This window comes from Colias eurytheme, chromosome 10, assembly GCF_061535395.1.
Source record: "Colias eurytheme isolate Ceu_HAF_F1 chromosome 10, ilColEury1 Martin Lab GWU primary, whole genome shotgun sequence".
NCBI lineage: Eukaryota > Metazoa > Arthropoda > Insecta > Lepidoptera > Pieridae > Colias > Colias eurytheme.
In genome coordinates this window covers 2,079,601-2,091,648 of record NC_142989.1, presented here as the reverse complement: position 1 = coordinate 2,091,648, position 12,048 = coordinate 2,079,601, and the positions used below count along the sequence as shown (strand labels likewise).

The 12,048-nt window shown below is 30.7% G+C and overlaps 1 protein-coding gene across 3 annotated transcripts in view; it reads left to right on the top strand.

Moving 5' to 3' along the window:
- The first annotated feature begins 2,769 nt into the window (after positions 1-2,769).
- The window catches only part of mamo (maternal gene required for meiosis), a 38,423-nt gene continuing 29,144 nt past the window's right edge, over positions 2,770-12,048 (top strand). For 2 of the 3 annotated variants that reach the window (XM_090106044.1, XM_090106042.1), the window contains exon 1: positions 2,770-3,076. The gene's annotated coding sequence lies outside the window, so the exon portion shown is untranslated. Of the gene's footprint in view, positions 3,184-12,048 lie in introns of all 3 variants that reach the window. The other variant, XM_090106043.1, reaches the window with a different exon arrangement.

Below are 12,048 nucleotides of genomic sequence, written 5' to 3'. Positions count from 1 at the left end.
ATCTCCTAAAGTATTGATCGTACAGTAAAAATGTTGAGACGTAATTTATAGGAAATTTAATGTAGATAATTAATGTAGAAGTCACTAAAGAGATATTATGAAAAAAATTTCGAGTTACAAGCAAAAACCTTGAAAAAGAGACCTTTCCCCCCCTCCCCCGCCGCCGGCTTGTGTCCCTCCCTCGGGGGCTTTTAGTATATTCATCGGGACACCTTTAGGAATAACTGTAGTAACTTTCAAAACTACACGAATTATTCGATCTGATCGACGATTCTGAATCTAATTTGCTGTGGCTAGTTGTAATTATAAATAAATATTTTTAGACGCATAAATAATTTACACACGTCAGTAAGTTCAATGTTTAATTAAAATTTAAATCGATTAAACGCAATGATTTAATTTACATAGTAGAAAAAATAAAGTAGGTTAAAAGTGTCTATAATATAAATGGATGGCCTCGATTAAAAACCTAACTTATTCATAAGAGCGTCTGCATTCGATTCTAAAAATAATGTTGATTAAAACAATGCTACTCTACCAAAAACGATGCGATACAAAATATCTTTACAATCATGAATAATATTCCCACAACTCATTACGTACCTTTTTTTTCTTATAACAGCAGTTCATTGATACTAAGCAATTACATAAAAAAAATTCACCAAAAATATTACCTATATTAAATGTGAATTCTTCAATATACAATGATGAAGAATAAAATCTTATCCTTCACAAAAATGAATATTTTAAGGAAATTTGTAAATTCATAAATAGTTTTTGTTCTAGCTCATAATCTATCTTCAACATAGTTTTAGCAAATCAATTTTTAACATAAGTAATTGCCATTTATAACGCTACTAAAAAAAAACAAATTAAAAAAAATATATATCTTCAAATAAGTGAATACAAAGTCTTTTCCATCACGTGTACAAAACAAAAACCGTCTAATGAAATAAAAACTGAAGAATAAATTTAATATTAGTTCTATTAGAAACGTGGCTGCCTAGGGCAGACGAAATTTAGACGTATTTTGAACCCGTCTCAGGACAAAGCCCTACGAAAAGGTCGGAGACCGCTTTCATTTAACGTGTTTACTTTGATGCAATGTCTGGGTGTTTGCTCTCTATATATCGCAATTATAATAGAAAATACATCCATTTTTATTCAGACATCATTATTTAGTATAATCCGGCACTAATTGCAATCGATGCGGATCAACTTAGCTTCATTTGTAGGAGAATTTGCATTTCATATTTTTAAGACTTTAATGCGTTTTAATTTTATTGGTTTATATTGATTTATGTTAAACAAATAATTATTTTTCAGAATATTTATATATTTATCTATCAAATCAATAGTTGAGAAGGTTTTTAAATTGGTAGAGCTCGACTAACCTTAATTTTTAAAATCAAATGCAACCTTTTTAGTGCTTACAGCGCAACTGTCGGATCTTTATGAATTATGTATACCAAATAAAATCAACAATAATTAATGTATATTTAATTAACAACACCATTCACGGTATTTATCGAGACCGTTTACCTATAAATAGGAAACTCAACACCCGTAAACTGTTAGACATTGATGTAATATTCTGAGAATTGTAATGTGCATGCATTAGTTGTACGAATAATATTTATTTCTGCCTATCTGGCACGTACGATGCCTTTTACGCGTAACTACCAATACTTTGGTAATTTAAAACAATCTAATTTGATAGAGGTATTAATACGCTTTCACTTTATATAATATTAAGAAATAAATCGGTGATGGACGGCGGCGACAGAGAATGAAATTTCAGCCGCAGACTTCGTTCCGCTGTTTGTTTTAACGTAGACGAAAGCTGATGTGACGCAAATCATAGTTATGGACCGGTTGAACTAGCATATTGCACTTATAAGCTAATTAAAGCCACTTACACAATTTATGGTCAAAAACTCTACATTTTTTTAAATTTAAATTGATGTTTACAAAAATCAGGTAGCTAAAGTCATGTTTATAAATATAACTCTACATTAATTTTAATGACGTTTTTCTATTGCTACATTATTTAGAATCGGTGCTATAATAAATAAAAACTTTATTGTTCTACGTAATGTATTACAATAATAAAAGTGTTAAGTTAATAATAAACGTAGTCAGTAATAAATTAATTATGTATAAACACAAACTTACATAGGTACATTTAATGTTCAGGTAATGTTTTTTTTTTATATTTCAAAACTGCCAAATAGTTAATGCAAAACGTAGCTATGTTTGTGCTGATTTCGCTTTTAAGATTGAATCCCTGGAATTGTGACGTCAAAATATGTAACGGTTACTACATTGCCCTACTTAATTGTTGAAATAAATTTTAACAAGCATACGACATTTAATGACCAGAAGACTAGTGCGTGTTAAATGTGTGTACAAGTACTATGTATTCGTTAAACGTAATATATCAAAAAGATAATTATTTTGAATGTAATTGCATTGTTATCAAATAGTTGACGGAAGCGCGAAGAGCGGCGAAGGCAGCGGCGACAAGTCGTGAGCGCGCTGCGCTTGACCGCTCAGTCGCGGTCGCAAGCGGCAAGCAACGCAACGGTGAGGACGCAAGGGCGCCGTGCGTCTTGCCGAAATTATTCGGGGCTCGCTGCACAATCGATTTTTCCCGCCCGATGCGGAAAATTCTTCGGGGCGGGACGGGTGGAGTGCGGCGAGAGGAGGGGGCCGAGGAGGCGCGCGGCAGGGGGGCAGGCGGAGTGCAGCGGGGCGGTGCAACGCGCGCCGCCGTCCCGGCCGTCGTCGGGCAGACAGTAGGACGGCGACGCCACTGTGAGTCGGTGACCAAGGCGCGAAGAGCGCGCTCGCCGCACCGTGACATGTAGCGCGGCCACCGCGCCGCAGCCTCGCGTAAACACCGCCGGTGGCGGCGCGCCGATGCGCCTGCCGTCCGGCCCGACGCCCGCGCCTAAAAACCTATCGCATAAAACCCAGTGCCGTTTTCACTGTTACACCTGAAGCGAGCCCTTCGACCCGTCTGTATCGACGACCATCGTCGGATGGAACCCGGAGTGCGGCGATTCGCATCAAGGTTAGATGAATATTTGAATGTGAGTGTTGTGCGCCGCCCGAAGTCTTCCTGAGCGCCCAGCGCGATCCCTTCAGCCGTACGCGCACCCCGGCCCGTCGTTTCACTAGGTAGGTCCGAAACACGAGGGAAACCACAGATGACTCATACGGAAAACCGTACAGTTCCACACTGTTTTATACATTTTACTGCTCTTTAGAAAACGCACGTTTGAAAATTGAAATTTTACGTTTATTCTCATCTAACATTGAAATATATTTTTAAAAGTATAGTTAGTTAACTTAGTTATTCATTTGAAATACAATATTTACGAGATATATTACGTTTGCAATTATTTTATAATATTTCCTTAAATATTCACATTTTAGACTTAAAATTTTGCACATTATCAATTAAAACTTGCGAATTTTCTTTTTATGGAGTAAAGATATGTAATTTTTCACATAGCAGCAGCAAATATGATACAGTATTTTCTGATACGAGATAGATTTAGTAGAATTTCAAATATTGGCGGTTGAAATCTTTAGTTTGGTGTTATATACAAGTTACAACGCTTCAAGAGAAAATGTAGAGTCAATTGGTTTACAAACCTAGTTATGCACATTCCCAATTTTACACATTTCCTAGGCTTTATTATTTAATAGAAAATTCAAAAGCATTAAACAATTGCATTGATAACGATAATATTGATAAGTTTATCATGTTTCAATTAGATAAAAATATCAATGCATGATTTTATGGATTCCTTTTCAGTTTTATCTTATTTTGTTGATGTGAAAACTTTTCTAAGGAAGAATTTAAGGCAGTCTATGCATATATTATGTTTTCTTTTATCTGCTATTACCGTGGACTTCGTATATTTAGAATCTAATAGCTGGCTCTGAAAATTATTTATTTACAATATTCAAATTTATATTGCTTTATAAGTACTATAAATACTTTGAAAAATTAGCGCTTCTTTGTTTTATTAGTGAATTTGGCAAAAATAATTCTTCGTTCTTTTAAAAGTATTGAGAATTAAGATGAGATACTTGCAATTATCGAGAGCAATAATATATATCGAGATAATTGCAATTATTAAATGCAATTAAATTCAATTAGTTATTACGTTACTTAAGTAATTATATATTATATCGACTTATATAAATCTTACATTGTAATTTTATGAAAATATCGGTATATTATACATTTTTTCGTTATCAGTCGAAATTTCTCCACAGGTAACAATACTATAGATAATTTTGCATACGTTGATGATAACAGTTATTTTTATACACGCAGGCCTGACCTACCTCACATTATAATCAAAATGTAATATGAATTATTGTCATATAGACGTGAAATCTCAATAAGCATGCATTTATTTATTTAAGAACCAAAAAAAGGTTCAATTGTTCTTTCTCGGTGCAAGTTGGACTATTTATTTGAGTAGGTAAGTTTGCAAACGGCATGTTCATTATAATATTTTATACGTTTTTTCATGGATTAAGTTTATCTTTGTTAACGTTTTAGCATACATGTGACATTCTATTTGTAAGGATACAAAAGTTAAAGACTGCATCATAATGTAAGCGTAGGATACATTTCTAATGAAAAATAGATATTATTCGATGATCTGATTGGCAAAGAGCATAAATTATTTATTTCTATACGCTGAAAGATGCAACTCAGCTGCTTATACATATTTAATATCTCATGCTAGTAAATCTAAACCGCAAGTAAATCAATGCAAACTTCAATCAATTTTCAAATAAAACATGCACATTTTGTTAAATAAACATTTCTTTTGTAAATTGCAAGCGCATAAAGCTTGTCTTTAAAATGGGTATTATAATATCTATCTACATACATACTTGCAAAACGTCTTTAGATTTGAAAGATTGTAAAATAAATGTGAATATCCTAATAACCTCGGTGCCAAGGTTATCACAGTGAAACCTATCTGATAACAGCCAAAATGACTGGATAGGTTTTAACTTATGCTTCAAAATATTTCAGACTCCTACGATTTAGTGCTTTAATAATATATGTTGATATTTTGCCTTTAACAAACATGTAATAATAATTTAGTGTCTAGGATTGATTTGTACAAAATAGGTAAAATTTCATCTAATATTTATAATATGAAAGTAACTTCAAATTAGCGGAGAAATAAAAAGCCTTATAAAATAATATAATAAACATAACTCTTATCAACATTAGGTATTATAGATTTCTCATTTATATAATCTGGGTATGCACTGAAAGTTCTTTGTTTCATTTAAAAGCAATAGTAAAAGTTAATTATGTTAATTATTACAATGTAATAAGCTAAACAAAGCTTACTGAAGGTTAGATTTTGACAATTGTTTAAAAGCAATTATGCTTTATTCATAATTATTATATCTATTTGTTTGTGATGGATTTATTTCCAATCAAAATATGATAGAAATTGCGCAACAAATTATGAGTTTTATATGAATACTAGCGGTCCGCCCTGGCTTCGCCCGTGGTACATATTTACGTTTTCTCTACATAAAAACCGTCCTCGTACTTCAAGGAATATAATAAAAAAAGAATTATCGAAATCGGTTCAGCCGTTCTCGAGTTATGCGCTTACCAACACATTTTGCGATTCATTTTTATATATAAGAAGATAACCTAATGAGTGAACCTCATCTTCCGATGAAGTATTTACCTTTGTTTTCGTGTCTCTTATTAAAATGTTTAGTTAGTTAGTTCCGTATTTACTGCTTCTTTAATATACTCGACTACACATGCAACTTTATGTACTACAATAATTATTATATTTTTACGGTTCTATCGATTCTTCGTTGAGAGAGTTTGATAGATACAGCATAGTTTTACGTGTACGGTGTATATATGTGTATGTATTTATGTATATATGTGTATGTAATATTATCTCTTCCACTCTTGGCTAGTTTCCATGAAGATTGGCGGTTTTGGGCAGCATTCAGTTATTTAGATAAGACTATGGTTATTTTGTAAAACTAATTAGCTTTGATGGCGTTGAAATGTACAATAGATGAAAATCAGTAGAAATGTTGAAAATATCTTCTCAGGTGAAAAAATTAAATTCTTGAAATTTATGCAACAGAAGTCGTTTCTAAATATTATAAAACGCTCTTTCAACTTCGTGTTTATTTTATTTTTTTTACTTTTGTATCGATCGAATAATAAATAAATAAACTGGTTACCTATACAAATACATAATCTGAATTTTAGTTGTTATTTTGAAGTTGATTATGAAACGGCATGTAGTATATACGTATATATAATTAAAGAAAAGGAAGGTTTTAATTTTAATAATTAGAAATTTTATTAAAAAAAATTGTGAATTCTATCCAGTTTATCTTTTAAATACATTAATAAAATATTGTGGTATAGAGTAATCTATACTAATATTATAAAGAGGAAAAGTTTGTAATTATGTATGTATGTATGTATGTATTGTTTTCACGCATAAACCTCTAAACCGATTTTGATGAAAATTGGCACAGACAATCTTTAGACCCTGAGAAAGAACATAGGCTACCTTTTATTACGAAATATGTACCACGGGCGAAGCCGGGGCGGACCGCTAGTAGGTTATAAAGTTAGGTAATGTGTCGCCGGTAACAATTATTATCACAATGTAATATCAGAAGATGAATATAAAGTACAATATTAAGTATAGATTTTTTACTATATCAGTATAAAATTTATTATGTTTTAATGAAAATATTTTTGATTCTTTAAGATAAATATCATTTATTTGTCCATTTTATTAGCTATAATAGAGCTAGAGCTAACAGCGTGGTAGAGCCGTAGAGAATGTTAAAAATATGTATGTTTTTGTTAATGTTATTATATCGTACGTAAAAATACTAGTTGCTCATCCAAGCTCTGCCCATCGTCGATTAATTTGTTAATTTTTCAAAATTGAAAAGTTATTATGTTAGGCGGCAAATCTTACAAAACGAAAATACTAAAAAAATTAAAAAAGTAAAATTTTTTCAGTCGCTAAATAACCATTTCTTTAAAACATGTTAGCTACCTAATATAAGATTATGTTTTTGTCACAATATTCTTTGAATAGGAATTTCTAATATGACTGATTTTTTACTTGAATAAAAACTTAAAAGAAAAAGTCATATCAAAAATTCAATTTCCAGTAATCTATGTCACCAAAACAATTTGATCTAGTCGTAAAAAATACTACAAAGATATAACACAATTTTATTGATAACTAGCGGTCCGACCCGGCTTCCCCCGTGGTACATATTTACGTTTTCTCTACATAAGAACAATCCTCGTACTTCAAGGAATATAATAAAAAAAGAATTATCGAAATCGGTTCAGCCGTTCTCGAGTTATGCGCTTACCAACACATTTTGCGATTCATTTTTATATATAAAACTAGCGGTCCGCCCCGGCTTCGCCCGTGGTACATGTTTACGTTTTCTCTACATAAGAACCATCCTCGTACTTCAAGGAATATAATAAAAAAAGAATTATCGAAATTAAACTTATTTCAATTAAGTACAGGTGCTCTTTGACTGTAAATAAACAAGACAAAAAACATTTATCTTTATTTTGATCACTTGATCACATGAGTTATAACGGGCAGATATTTTGTTAATAAAACGCTTCGGTCTCGGTCTTTTTATAATTGATATTTTTTACATCACTATATAGTATAAAACAAAGTTTAAAATTTTTATAAATCGTCATTATTTTCATGTTATTTTAAGGTAACGTGGTATTAATGTTTTATTCCCACTTTTAAAATGATCGATGATTAAATAAAAAGAAAAGATATTATTAAAGATATTAAGAAAAGATAATATTGATAGTTAATATTATTTTCTCTTTTATTGAATCTATGTTGAAACTTGTAGAGCTTATTTGTAGCAACAAGGCGGAAAGTAAGCATAATACTAAATTATAGTGCAAGTATTGTTAAAATCGACCTTTTCAATACATCACGTTTTGAAGTTAAAGTTCTTTCAAAATAATAGAACCTAAATCATGTTTATTACATTATAAACCGTATTTTAATTGTTTTTAATTAATTTAATTGGTATTTTTTGTAAATAACATTTTCCTCTAGGCCCAATTTATTTCAGTTCTATATTAGCAGATATATTTTTGAGCCAACACAATGACAATTAACATCATATTATTATTTACACAAAATATTAACGTTATCCTGTTAATCTGCTTTTTTACTATCAGATATCACTGTGCAAAATTTATTGTCTTTTAAGATATTATCACCATTATGTCAATGACTTAAATTACATAATATAATAATTTTGTAGACATGAGAAACAAAAACAAATGTGAGACTTACAAAAAGCAGTATTAACTGAGTTGAGTTGTCTATTTACAAATTAATGTTTTTCCTATATCTATGCAATATGCATGTTGTTGATCTTCAGTAGTTTTGACTGTTTTGTGCATGATCCTACGCACGTTTCAGCGTTAGTTTCGACATCAGTATGTAAACCACAGACGAAGCCGGGGTACACTAGTAATATATAATAATAATATACAGCTACTAATTATATTAAATTAAACAAAAGCTAGCTGGTTGATAACAATATCATATGATTTGTTTTGATTCACACCTTTCCTGTCCCACGGAATGTAATGTATAATTTTAGCAAACACGCATTAACTTCAAAACTAATAGAATATTGTTATGGCTCGTATTAGTGACTTGTAAGTGCTTTGTAAATTCAAATTAATTTAGGCTTAAATTAACTTATATCAATATTTTATTTAACACTAGAATTACTGCAAATTAGTAAGCGCAGAATTATTTTTCCATAGGTATAATTTCTTAGTTATTTTCATCGAGATATATGTATGGTTATTTTATATTCAGATTTTATTTCAATTCAAGTTTATTTTGTCATTGCTATGTTTAACGTCCACTTAAGCTTGAGAGTTATAATAATCAAACACTAATTAAATCAGCACTTTTAATATTTTTCGAGTTTCATCAAAGATTACTGACTAACAGGTTAAAGGGGATTTTTTTCAAAATAAATAGAACGTATTCAAAATGTTATTCTACCACAAAAAATTGTATTAAAAATCGTTTAGTCGTTTTGTACGAATGCGGACTCTATTACCTACTCTTTGAAATTAAGCTTTTTCGCGAATTTGTTGTAGGTAGGTAAAATATTTTGACGGTGAAAATTATTTTCATCCATACTAATATACTAATGCTAATATACTAATATAATATTATAAATGCGAAAGTAACTCTGTCTGTCTGTCTGTTACTCAATCACGCCTTAACTACTGAACCAATTTGCATGAAATTTGGTATAGAGATATTTTGATACCCAAGAAAGGACATAGGCTACTTTTTACCCCGGGAAATAGGATAGGTTTTATCCCGGAAATCCCACGGGAACGGGAACTATGCGGGTTTATCTTTGACTGCGCGGGCGAAGCTGCGGGTGGAAAGCTAGTTACTTATATTATGGTATTTTGCTTAATTTTATTGAATTTGAAGTATTTTTTTTAAAGTTCTACCATCTTCAATTAAGTACCTTCTATCAGTAGGTATAAAAATTTCTGCAAATATGAAGTTAAAAATATATTCGATAACTTTGAAATCGTATCAAATCGTATCGTGTGTATCAAAATAGTACAAAACAAAACACACCAATAATTAATAGTTACAAAAACTTGATTTCGTTGAACCATCCGTACAGTTTATAGATTCCATAGCTCTCCCGGTACGGCGCAAAATGCGTAACATTGACACGAAATTCATCCGCGTCTATATTTTGGGCATAGCAACTATCTGCAATCGAAAAAGTCAGTCGTCGGCGGCTGCTACGCACACACGTAAACATCAACACACGGACACTTAGCTTACAATAGGCACCTAGGTCACAGCGTCTACGTACGCACACACGAATAGTCGCAAGAGCATATGTCCGGACGCAGACTTTACCCTTGAGCACATGCATAATAGTTGAGACTTAATTAGCGCATTCATAAAAAATGTGATAAACCAATTATCTATTTCGAAGATAAAGTGCTCGGAACATTCGATGTGTATTCGAATAGGCAATCGCGCCTTTGTTTAAACTTGATTCCTATAACGCATTGCAAATGCTATACAGGCTTTCTCATATTTTTTCCTGGAATATTTTTAAATTTGAAAACATTCGTATAGAGAGAAAATTCAGGCGAGTTCGGATCCAATTAAAAAACATATGCGTGACTGTTCGCTGCCAATATTTATCCCATATCGAGTGCATGAAGCATCTAAACTCATTATTTATAATCGATTTTCATACATTTTAATCTCGTATGTAAGTCAAAGACATGAAAAAGTATTTTAAATAAAGTAAGTTAAAAAAATTACTAGGTTTTTATGATATATCAATTAAAAAATACAACTTTATTCACTTCTTTATTTCCACAATTTGAAGATTAATGTTCGTAATTTGCAAATGAGACCATAATGCGAGATTTTTTTGTATCATACGTACTCATGCAGTGTCTGGCTTTAATTATATTAACAGACATTAGACAGTTTTTTCACATTTCCCCTTATTGAAGTGGTATTTTTTATTTTCTTTTTTATTTTAATTTTATACCTATCTATCGTTTCTTTGTTGGTATGATAGCAACACATATCTTTTATTTTTTATATATTGATATATGTAATTAAATATCTTATAAAATATTATAGCAGTATTTAGTTAAAGAAAGGAAAACGATATAATATATAGAGATAAGCCCGTTGATGTCTTATCAAGGTTTGTCCCTTTCCTTATAATCCTAAGAAATGTTACTTGAGCTTATTTCGTAGTTGTGATTTAAATTCAGCAGCTAAATATTTTATTTATGTGATATATTATATATCTTAAATAAAAAAATATATTACTATTTAACATATTTTATGATTTAATATAAATAAATTATGTAGTCATAAAGTTGAGATAAAATATACAATACGATTTTTTTTCCCAATCGTATTAGATAATTTTGTATTCACACATCGACTCCTATAATATTTGGATTCATATAAAAATTAAGTTATTAAATTGATTATAGGTAAACCCCATGTCGTTTAAGGTCATATATTTAATAACTACGAAGGCATAAATGTACACTACAAATGTTTAATGGTTCGAAACTTTATTAGGTACTTCCCCTTGAATAAGTTCAATACTCATGTTCACGGTCTAGGTTTCTAGTACTTATGTTAGAAGGCTAGAAGCACTAATTGCTTGTTCTTACAACGATACGAAGAATTATTTATTTATTTATTTATTTATTACACTTTACTATGTTAGTTAATAATACAAATTACTTAAAACTAAAACTTATAGCTAGACTAGCACAGAGGCCGGCCTTATCACTAAAGAGTTATCTCTTCCAGGCAACCCACTGTGTGAAGTAATAAAGGAGGAGGTGGGTGAGAAGTACATAAGTACATAAATAATAAATACATACACATATATTCATACATATTGCTAATCCATATAAATACATACTCGAATCATAGATTATAGAATATTTAAAATTTTGATCTGCTTTTTTTCTTTCAGTAAAATAACATTATATATAATATTCGTTTTAAGTAAATTCAAAACGTATTAGTTATAGAAGTTAGTTTAAGGTAAAATAAATAATTTTGTATATTACACAACGTAGTGCATTTAAAGATTTAAGATAAATTAAATCTAAAAAAGAATACAGGAAAAACGAGAAACTGTCTGGGTCTTAGTGACCTTGCGAATTGTTTTTGCAATGTCTGTGTATGCTATAACTAGCTAACGAAATATTTTTTTGTTAACTAGAAAAAATAATAAACGACTCATATGGGTTTTGTTGAATTCCGTGATTCCACATTGGTAATAATTTTTTTCAAATATTTCTAACTACCTTTCCGCCCGCGGCTTTGCCCGCTTTGTCTAAAACCTAATAAATTATATACTAAAACCTTCCTCTTTTTT